General features: G+C 39.7%; 1 long non-coding RNA gene across 1 annotated transcript; it reads right to left on the bottom strand.

Annotated features, from left to right (window-relative positions):
* On the bottom strand, window positions 1-7,510 carry LOC147656088 (uncharacterized). The gene is made up of 2 exons (XR_015295060.1): window positions 7,249-7,510; window positions 1-283 (listed from the first exon to the last, which is right to left on the bottom strand). It is a non-coding gene; the product is annotated as an uncharacterized LOC147656088 (long non-coding RNA).
* Window positions 7,511-11,555: the final 4,045 nt, after the last annotated feature.

The raw sequence follows: 11,555 nt of genomic DNA, 5'->3' as shown, positions 1-11,555 counted from the left end.
CGATCGATCCTTTTTCCAACGTTCAAAAGCCGAGTATTATTTTAGCGGGCATCGAATAAATAGGAGGAGATCGTTGTTTGCTCTTGTAGAGATTCAGATGCTCAACTGGTATTCAACGCGAGAATAAGCGTGCACTGTCAGCGTTATATAGTTTAATTATAGATAAGTATGTCCACTGTTACCGCGGTGGTATTCGATTCTTGATGATCACGCGACGGTGACGGTCGATCGAGCTACATCTTTGCGTTCCTCGATGTACACCACGAGCAACGGACACCGCGATCTGAAAGAAGATAAATATAAATTAGTACTTCCATCCAACGTGGAAACATATTTTCGAATCGCAATACGAGGTGAAACAGAAGAGATCGCATCCTACGAATCTCATCCTTTTGTCGTCAACACGATAGAGCATAATAGAAAAAATGATTTTTTTCTATCGTATATTCTCGAGCTACCGTTTAACAATAAAATAATTATTACAGCCGATGAGAAAATATACATGATAATTGTCCCTCCTTACAATCATCTTTTTCCAAATTTCCCAACAACTAACTTGCTAAACTTGATGAGAAGGATAAGAAATCGTCCATCGAACGTTTTGTACCTGAGGTAGAACGCGACACGGTATCGGTACTTTCACCCTGCATTGCTACGCGTATGCAAATGCGTGCGTACCAGGGGCCGTGACCAGGCGTGCGTGCACGGCTTCGATCGTGCTCGAATCGCTGCAAGCTACGCACGTTACGCGTACCTCACGTTCTCCCTCCCCTCCCGCCCTTTTCCACCGTATCCTTAACCAGCAGAGGGAAATTTGTATTCCCGGTGTGGATCTCTCTTTGTCTCCGACTGGACATCGTACGTTTGGCAACTAACCGACGATCATTCTTCAAAACGTTCAATCCCGCATTCTGCCCCTGTGCCACGTTGTCAAAGACCTCGCTGGAATACGGAGAATACGTCGGCGAGAGAGATATCCTCGTCCATGCTTTTACGTAAATCGTCGCGACGAGAATTCGCGCTTTCTATTTCCGTTGATGGAGGTCTTGCCTCTGTCACGTCCGTCTTTTCCGCCGAATCACTGTCACGCGTTCCTGACTTTCAATGACGAGAGACTTTCGATAGATTGCAATATAAATTAAATTATACTCTTTCTTCTTAAATAATGATCGTGTGTATTTCTTCGAGAACGCTTAACCGTCCGATTTCTTTTTTATATGTTTTAACCCTTTGCGCCCCGAGCCTTTCTTCGCTCGGACGAACCAACAACTCCAGACGATTTTTCGTACCCGTTCGGTGAATCTCTTAGCTAACTTAAAATGATTTCACACGCAAATTAACGTATAAACTTTTATATTTTAATATTTTACCTGTCTATTTATATAAATCTATTACATATAAAGGAAGATAATTTATTGAATATTTGTTGAATATTAAAAATCTATATTGTGTGACATTTTAATAATAGAAAGTTTGTCAAGGCAAATATCACAATAAAATATCGTTAGAAGCTTACAATCCCAATAACATATTCTCATTTATTGTCTATTATTCTTATTTTTCATCTTCTTATACTATATCTCTATTTTTATCACTATTTTCCTTCTCTCTATCGTAAATTTCTTCTTAATGAATAGAAATAATTTCGTTATTTAATAACGAAAAATCAAATCACTCATCTCCACTAATTCATTACAGTATTCCTTACAAAACTCAGAAACTTTGAAAATAATATTACTATCGCCACGACTCGGACTAACGTCGAATATGTAGTTCGATCCGCGATCACAGTCCAATTTTAGATAAAAAAATCTAATCATTTGATAGTATATTATTCTACACTTTATAAGTTTACATTTAAAGAGCTTAGGAATCTATTCATGAAGCGATATTTTAAAAAAATCAAACATAAATAAATATTGTTCGAATTGCTGCATCAATCCAAGTGATGGCGGAGAATCACCTCTGGAGTTATCGCGTTACACCGAGTGGTGCCTGAGAATCACCGTTGGAGCGCAAAGGGTTAATATTGATTTTTCGAGTTATTATTATTGGATTAAATAAAGAATGATAAATAATTGATAAAGCAACGTTCGAAGAGCACGAAGTGCGATATCTGCTAATATTATTAAATTATCCCATTGTCATTTTATCTATTTCTATTCTAGTTTTGTAATAAAAGTTTCGTATATTCTTTAATGATTTCCCAGTAAAATTTTCTTGATGCAAGAGTGGTAATACGAGAACGTTTTTTTAATTAAACTTTGCACAACTATTTTAACAACATATAAAAAAAAACTTTAATCTTTCATTTTTCATTCGAATTTTTTTTGTACTATAAAGATAACTCGATTCGAAAAAAAGAAAGCCCAAATTAACGTTTAAAGAATGTTTTTATCCCGAAGAATCATAATAATAATAATAATAATAAAAAATTATAGATTCCCTAAAAATGTACAAAGTTTAAAAAAAATCGGAACGTTCTTACCAAAGTTCTCTTATTATATCGACTAACTACTATAGTTGTATCTTCTCATATTAGATTGGACGTACTATTCCTTTCGAAATTTATTTGTGTTTCTCTAATCGACGACAACATATCTTCGTCGAGTTCTGTCTTAAGTCTTAAACTGTCGGTTGTGTTATTAGAGTTTGTCGATGTCTGTAAAAGACATTGTCGAAGCCCATCCTATAAATGTCAACGATCGCTTAACGATCCTCGCTACTTTCACTCGAATGAATTTCTTTTTTTTTTTTTTTTTTTTTTTTTGTTTTTTTAGTCACATTTACATTTGCAAGTATCTGCTCGTCGTATGTCGGGCACAAATATTTGTTTCTATAAATCACGAGTGCGCGCACGGGTTTCGGTTCCTTCGCCGAGCACACGTGTGATAAGCGAGGAAATAGTCTCGAGCCGCGTTTCGTTTCACGATCGAAGTTGAAGAACAAAGAATGTGTCTCGTAATCACCGTCATATATTTTCCTAACCTTCGGCTAGCTAAGATCCTAAAAGATCGCGGTAGATACCACTCGGCATACTCTAAATATAACTAGGCGAGGTGACGCAATGGCGAAAAGTATATAAATTCTTTACAGGAATATGATGTAACCTTCAAAAACGAATATTCTCATGGGCGAACGATTGTCTAATATTTTGAAACATGTACGCGCATCCATGAACATTGCATCAATAAAAATAAAGTATATATTTCCCTCGACCTGATTTCCGCCCACCATTTCGCGAAACGTGAATCAGCGACCTGTGCACAACAACCTTGCCTATTTCCTATCCGATATCTGAATCGCTTAAGCCCGTGATAACGGCACCACCTACTTTTTCCCCCAATCCATCTAGAGACAACTGGAAAACAATATCGTAAACGATATTATTTACTCCGCACCGCTTCGAAACAAGATCGCAAACATGGAACGTTATATTATCCGCAACCTCGGCGAACTGGGACGCCCACGCGCGCCTCGTATCAATACTTCTTTCGAACGATTCGCGCGAAAAAAAAGATAGATCCGTCAAAACGGCCGAATCCACACGCTTCGAACGACACGCGCCGAACCATCGAAACGTTGATTCGACAAGAATGAGAACTCGACACGAGTCTTGCGAGAGGGAACACGATCGTTTCCTGGAACGACTCCAAAAGAGGATCGGATAATCGACGACCGTCGAACTCGAACGATTGACAGTACACACGGCTCCGATCGGACATTGTTGACTGATAAGTGTATATCGTAATGGGCCGCGTGTGAGCTTGTCACGTAGCCGTGTGCACGCTTCGTTTCTACGTAGAAGGGACTCTCAACGTCGCATAACTCGGTCACGTTTGCGGTTTGCATCGTTAGAATACGATACGGCCCACTAAAAATAGCGGCCGAGCCAATATCGATACGCTGTAAACGGTGTCAATCCCGTGATCGGAACCATTGCAACTACACGGAACGTTGGGTTTCCGCGAGTATGTAATTATCTCCTGTCTTTTTTTTTCCCCCCTCCTCCATTCCTTCTTTTTTATTTATATTCTCGTTTTTCCACGTAATTTTCACGAAAAATGAATATGGATGAACAAGGTTCGATTGTCATCGTTATTCTTGGAGGAGATAAATTATAAGCGTTTAAGAAGATGGAGAAATAGTTTGTTTTAATCATGGCATGACTCTGATCATGGTGTGAAATTGTTGGTAAATACAGTTATTCGCGAGTTAATATTAATTACTTTCCCTGCTAAGACTCGGCTAAAACGCATCGATGCGTTTCGAGCGAATCTTTAATTTGCTTATCATCGAGGGAAAAGTGGGACGATGCCGTGGAAAGAATACAGATCGAGGTGTGATGGTAGAGAAGGAAATTAGTTCAGACAGTTTCACGGACCGAGGCAAGAAGGGATGTCGTTATAAATAGCTTCTTAATGCAACGTGCGAAAGAGAAGGAAAAATCGATTTCAAGGATAGCCGTGTATTTTTCGCTGATACGGTCTATCGATTCTTGGCATCAATCTACGTCAATTATTCGATTTTTATATATATATATATATATCACAATCGCTTGGAAAAGCATCGATATAAAATTTTTCGACGTCATTTATCAATATTTTCAGTTATAATCGAGTATTAATATCCATCGAGTATCAATAACACTCGCTTCTGTAACAAACGAGTTCAATATTAGGAACGTTGAGAAATTGCATAAATTTCGTCGAAGAAATCCTCCGCGTAAAATGTCCGTATCACAAATATGCAAAGGAGAGAAATTGGCGGTGTTACGAGAAACGATAGTTTACTTAATTCCAAGGCTGCACGAGTCTTCGGTTCTCGCGGTCAACGCGAAAACCCGCGTACGCAGATGGAATCGTGATAATATGTAAAACGATCAGCACGAGGGTTTGCGCGTTTTCGTTCTCTCGAAATAGACGGTCGAAAAGTCGCTCACTGGGCCCTCTTCCCTACCCCGTATTTTCCTCAAGAATTCGTCGCCAACTCGAAGCAGTTTTTAGGCTTAACAACATCGTCATCTGTCCACAGTCTCGGGCGTTATATTAAATTCTTTATTGCTGCCTACTCGACTCGTCGTATTCTCCTCTTCCCGAAAAAGAAATACGAAGACCGGGAATAAACCGATCGAACGAACGATTAGAAACGAGCTCGAGAAACGAAGTCGAATTTTACGAGTCACGTGTTATTATCGTGTGAAAAAAAGAACAAAGTGAAATTCGGGAAAACGAAATATATTGGTTCTTAGTAATTATGGAATGTTTCCATAATAAACTATTTAATATCTATCGTCTTCCTTTTTTTTATCTCTGATTGTTTTTCAGTTTCTTAGGTTGGCCCAAAACTTCCGCTTGTCGTCGAGTTTTATCGATAAGCGGGAAGAAGAGGAGCTGATCGATTATCATGGACGATGATAGAGAGAGAGCGTGTAACGCCTTAAATTTACAGGGAAACTTTTCGATAAATCGACGAATTGGACGAACGTCTTTTCAAGTTTCGTCGAAAGTGTTCTTCGAGTTAATAGTACCTTAAAAGTTTCGTGTATTTCAGACCGTTTAAATGGTTGGAATAACACGAGCGAGTATGTGTTTTAATATCGGTTCCCGATTAAAAAACTGCGTCAATAATAAATTAAAAAAAACGCAATGGCTGATTGATCGGCTGCCAGCTTAAAACAAGCAGCACGGTGATGACAAACGACGCTATTTCCGCTTAGAGAAGTCTTCTTCTCTTAATGGCATTACACAATCCATCGAGAGTAATAATAAAAAAACAGTTTCGACTTTTGCAATCTTCTTTTTTTCCCGTATCGTTAATTTTTCTATTAACTCTTTAGAGATAAGCTTTTGCGCGTTTCGTCGTATCGTTGCTGTTGTCAATCAGTAACGCGATAATAATAGTAACGGGACAATTTTATGTAACTTTCAATCCACAGGAATGACGATACAGGAAAATGATTTTACGGAAATTGATTATTCGAACGGACGGAAACTCGAAGGAACAACCGGGCCGACCTATCGTCGCCGCTCGCGATAATACCGATCAACGAGTCATAGTTTTGCAAATAAGCAAGACGTGTCGCGTGCGATGAGGTGGCAATGTATGTTTCTGACGGTCCACTTGTGCATGTGGATCGCGGTTTCTCTATACGTATACACGCCTATGCGCAAGTGTGATGAATAGGTACGCGTACGTGGACTACCGTATGCACTCGTGCAAAGTTTATTTCGGTTCGTCCTGTAATATTAGACGTGATGCGAACATTCGAACGCAGGATCTAGGGGACGATTAAAAGTGTCGAGTAAATACTAGAATATTCGACTAGTTTAATTAAAAAAAAAAAAAGAAATATTCCAACTCTGAACATATGAATGATGGAAACATCACAAGTTTAATCGACCTATTAAAATTATACGCGACGACGTTCTTTCCTGTTCGCGAGGAATACTTATGAAATTTTAATCAACGTTAATGCTGAATTAAAATTGATTGACGTCGCATCCATAAATGTTAAATCGAGTTGTCGAGCGCTAAGAAAGGTATTTGTCACGTTGCCTCGAGTCAATACTCGAACAGAATCGATCGTCGACACCGAGATACCCGCTCGCTTACGGTCAAATTTATTTCTGGCCACGAGATTCTCTCGTACGCGAAATCGAACCGCCGTATTCTGGGCGGGAATCGTCTTATGTCGAATCTCGGTCTACGATACCCGCGGCGTACAATCCTTCTTTCTATCTGTCCGCTTCTAAAATTGTAACCTGGCGAACAACCTCGGTGGTCGACCGGTTGAACTCTTTCGAAGATATAAATTGCTCGAAATCGTTATCCTCCAAACACTTATTTCGAACGAGTAGATTTCTCGGAACGAGATTAGCACGAATAATAAAAAATTTAACGATTCAATTGCCTTGCTAATTCCTCGTTCGAGATCACACTCGAATGGGAGGAATAATGAACTATCGATTAATAAACGGACAAAAGATTTTTTTTTAAACACATAGAAGGCAACAAAAGAAGAAGTTCAACAGTGCTCCTTCGAATCTTTCGATATCTTCCTTCTCCAAACCGCGGACGCGCTTCCTTCATTCAGACATAATAGAATATCTCCGCTTCGTGACGCGGCTCTCCCATTCAACTGCCGTTTTCAAAGGGTTAAAAATAAAGTTGGCATCGAGGTAGTACGTCCACTTTTCTAAAATCCACGCTCGAACCACGTCACTCCGCACTGAGCAAAAAATTTACCAATTTTTTTCCAGATCTTCGGATTCTCCTTCCGAATTCTCATGAAAACGTGTTCCAAACTTCGTATCTTCTTTGATTTCTTTCCCTCCGATCTATTTTTCCAATTCCGTAATCCAGTTTCCTCGTAAAGTTTTAAAAATTCCACAGTGTGCACCAGTAACACAACGAAGGGATTAAAATCGCGAACAAAAGAAATAATTCCAAGAGATAAAGGACGAGCGTGAATCGTCGACACGCGTTGTACGATCGCGCGACACAGACTGAGTCGGTAGCGCGACAGAAAAGAGCGACGACTCTGTCCTCTCGCCGATACTTCGAGCTATACCGTACGCTCTATTCATCTCGAAGTCGAATAATACCGTCCAATACGATTGTTCGAATAATAAGAAGAGCGGATTAATAAACGTGGCGGTTCGAGACGATTATTAATCGACAAAACGATTTTTTAATCGTACAATACCGACTTATTTTGAGCTGGAAAATATCCAAACGCGATTATGATTGGCATGAGATATTGGCCTTCGTCGTAACAATCGCGATACGCTTTCCACCAGTTATTTTAGGCAGATATACGTATCGTTCGATTCGAAAGAAAGAGAATACACGATACAAATTTATGCACCTTTAAATTTACGCTGTTTTACGTTATGTTTTCGCATAGACGTAAATTCTCAGGAAAATTCAAACAGGAAAATTAGGAAATCCGGAAGGGATGTCGATGAAACTTCGGTTAATTGACGAAAAACGCACGTGGCCGATCGAATGAGCGTGTCCACCAAACCGATTTCTCGCGTTTTATCCAACGTTTCATTGTCCAAGTAGGCGTGTACCGGGTTAACGCGTGTCGGAGCTGACGCAATTTACGCTACTTACGTAAATCAACGTGAGAATAAGCGTCAGCCACTCGTAATTCAGCAAGTTCAGTAATCGTAATTGTAATTTACACGTAGTTCGATGTTAATGGTAATTAGAGAGCGTTGCAATTTCAAAATTGGAGGAAAAGGTAGGATTTAGACGAGGAAGAGAAGATTCGTTTAAATCGTCAAGATACACAGAGAATTTCTCTTGGCGTGAAAAAGGATCGAGTCGATGAGCGAGATCTACGCATACAGGGACAATTTTTCATTGTTTATGATATTCACTAATTTTTGTTCGAGCATCAACGTGTACTCTAGCCATCCGTGTCACTGGGTCAAGCTATACCTTCCTCCTCTCGATCAGGGTGATGAGATTTAATTCGCTACTCGACGTGACTCTCTTTCCAACTTCAACCTCCCTCTACCCTCTCTCCCGTAATTTCAATGAATCCTCCTCTCTCTCTCCCCGACGTCTCTCACTCCCACGTGACTATTAAACGAAACGACTGAAATGAATGACCAACGAGGAAAAACGCGATGTCTGCGTTCCCTCTCTCAATTTATCGGTCCAAAATTTTTTTCCACTGCATTTCCTGCTCTAGAAACTTTCATTCCTTTCTTTATTAAATCTTTACTTAATTCGCGTTCACTGCCTCTAAAACTCTTGGGAACTCTCGTTCCCAAAGAACGAGGCACAAGCTCGATCAAATCATCGATCTTCTTGGCAGTAAAATTAGTGTGAAAAATACTTTCTGCGGCGTGTAATTCAGACAAGCGTCGCATACCCAATATGTTAAATCTATCGGTGTAATCGTCTACAATTTGCTGAATCGTCAACGATCTCTTCTGTTTATGCATCCGAAGTCTGGAGAAAGAATTAAAAGCGAAGGGAGGGAAGCGCGTGGCAAAAATCGGCGGGGTCGAAAATCGAGTAAATCTTTGGGGCCGACTGTGGTCCAGGATGCGCGTGACGTAGAAACTCGTGATGGCCATTTTGCCATTCCCTGGAGGGTTTCTCGGCCACTCTTCGCGAGCCGATTTAATTATTCCACGAAGGTAGGCGCTTTGAGTTTTCCGGCAGCGGTTGCACGCTACGAACGGAAGAACAACCCGAGCTAAATATATTTCTGGACGCCAGAAGCGGCTCGACACTTTTTCTTCTTCTTCTTTTTTTTTTCTCTCCCTTCACTTGTTTTCCCTCCATCCTTGATCTCTTTGCTCCTTTTCTCTCGCCCTTCTTCTTCATTATTTTAGCGAAATATTTTATTTTTCTAAATTTTTATCGTATCTACCACGTATTCTTCCTCTTTTTCATTCCTTCCTTTTCCCTTTTCGTTTTCTCAACTTTTTCGTATTTTTACAGTATCCATCTAATTTCATTAACTCTTTCTCCTCTCTGCTCGAGTATAGAGGATAAAACATACACGGCGTCTCGTCTATTCCTATTCCAGCTCGGAAGTTGTTTCCCATGAAGTGGTCGTCGTTGTCGTTCACGACCAGCTGTTCTTGTTGCCGGACAGAGTTAGCCGGCTAATCCGCTATTAATCGAAGCAAATGCCCTGACCTCGCGATCTACTTGCCCGCTCGTTATTATTACTCCCCGGGGGATTTCAAGAGCGCGCCGGGAACTCGTTTACTCGGATCCTTCTTCTTCTCGTGCCCGACAATTTCTTTTCTCCCCGCGTTCCATCCGGCCACGCGAGACCGCGTCAATTCCGCCGCTTCCTCGTTCCGCATTGCGATGTTCAGTTACGCGTTCACTCTTCTTCTATTTATTCTCACCACGTTCCGATTCTCTCCTCTTATCGATACTCTGTTTTATTTCCTTCCACTTTTTTTTTTCTTTTCCTTTTTTTATTTTTCCACGGAGAGCATCGACCTTGCATCGAAGCAAAACGAAAGTATTAAAAAAGTTTCTTTTCGTTCCTATCTTTTTTCTTTCTTTCTTTCTTTCTTTCTTTTTTTTTTTTGAAAAGACTTCGCTTTCATCGGGACCTCGATAATTGTTGTATGATGAAAACGTTAAGAAGAAATTAATCGCGGCTTTTACTTCTCATAGAAATTGATTTGACGGTTCTTGGCTATCAATCGTCGTAATAAAATCGATGAATGTATTACGCTGTTTGCTCGTGGAGCGGAAAGTTAGAATTTCAGAATAAATTCTATTTTCCTCCCGCTACGTTTTTTATCATAATTTATTATTACAAGAGCATCCGACTGGACGTATCCTCTTTCGCTTACTGCTAAACAATTCGCACGTGGCATGCGGTAAGCTTCTCGATTTCAGCGGCTTAATCAGTAGTACACGGCACGTGATGTCTCAACAACGTGTCTCGTACGTTTTTTTTTTTTTTTTTATTTACGATTCAATAATAGCGAGGAATATGTGCGAGACTTATCCGGAATTGTGTGACGCAACGAGATTATACATTATGTAATCCGCGAATCGTGACCCAAGAACCGTTGCAACCGAGAATTTTTATCAACAAAGGGGTCATCGACAGAAAAAAAACAAGATAAATTGTACACGTGAACGAACTTTGCTGTTACTCAATTTGCTATCCGCGAAGGGAAAAGGAAATTTCTTGCCTTTTTTTCTTATACAGAGTTATTGGCAATTAAGAAAGACGCAAAAGAAAATGCAAAAGAATATAATTGAAAGCAGATGTGATCAAAGTTAAACTTGTCCGTTCACATTTCCATCTTTACATTTTCTTATATCTTTAAAAGTATACATTTCCAGAATTATCTAATTGCAGATTCGTGGCAGTAAAGGAATACGATATGATAGCAGTGACAGTAAGGAACAACCGCATAATTCGTTGTATTTCATCAGTGGCTCGGTTCGCGATCGGCTAACCCATATACTGGATCGTCTAATCATCCGCTAATTGCCGGTCGAACGAGGAAAAGAACGACGATTACCAGGGATCTACTTCGATTACGTTTTACTTGCTGCTCGATCGCTGCGCAGGTGAAAGCAATAAGTATCGAAGGTCTCGATTTGCAACTTCGGGAGGCGTAGCTCTGGTTTCAGAACCAGATCGAGCGTTTCCCTTGTATCGAAATTTCAATAGAAAAAAATGGAAAAACTTACGAAATCAAATTATAAAGTGTTACGAGTATCTCTCTTTACAGCCTTCCGTATCTTCGACACAAACAACTTATCTTACATATCTTTCGCAAATAAATCTTAAGTATGACGAATAAATACACTTCTACTTATCTAATTTCTAGAAATAGAAATTGTAAATTTCTGCAAAAATTATCAGATAAATGATCGTGTAGTTGAATCAATCTTGCGATAAATTAAGGAAAATGCATCTGAGTTCTCGAACTGCGTAAAATATGAATAATATATTCGAACGAAATTAAATTCAGACGGTCCACGTGGGCCGGGATATTCGAAAAATGCCGAATTTATAATTTTTTTTTCTTACGCCACAAGAC

Source organism: Apis florea, unplaced genomic scaffold (assembly GCF_048593485.1).
Source record: "Apis florea isolate Af1SG1 unplaced genomic scaffold, ASM4859348v1 contig_3813_pilon, whole genome shotgun sequence".
In the NCBI taxonomy this organism is placed as follows: domain Eukaryota; kingdom Metazoa; phylum Arthropoda; class Insecta; order Hymenoptera; family Apidae; genus Apis; species Apis florea.
The sequence above is the reverse complement of the archived record's forward strand: the minus strand, read 5'-3'. Positions and strand labels throughout refer to the sequence as shown.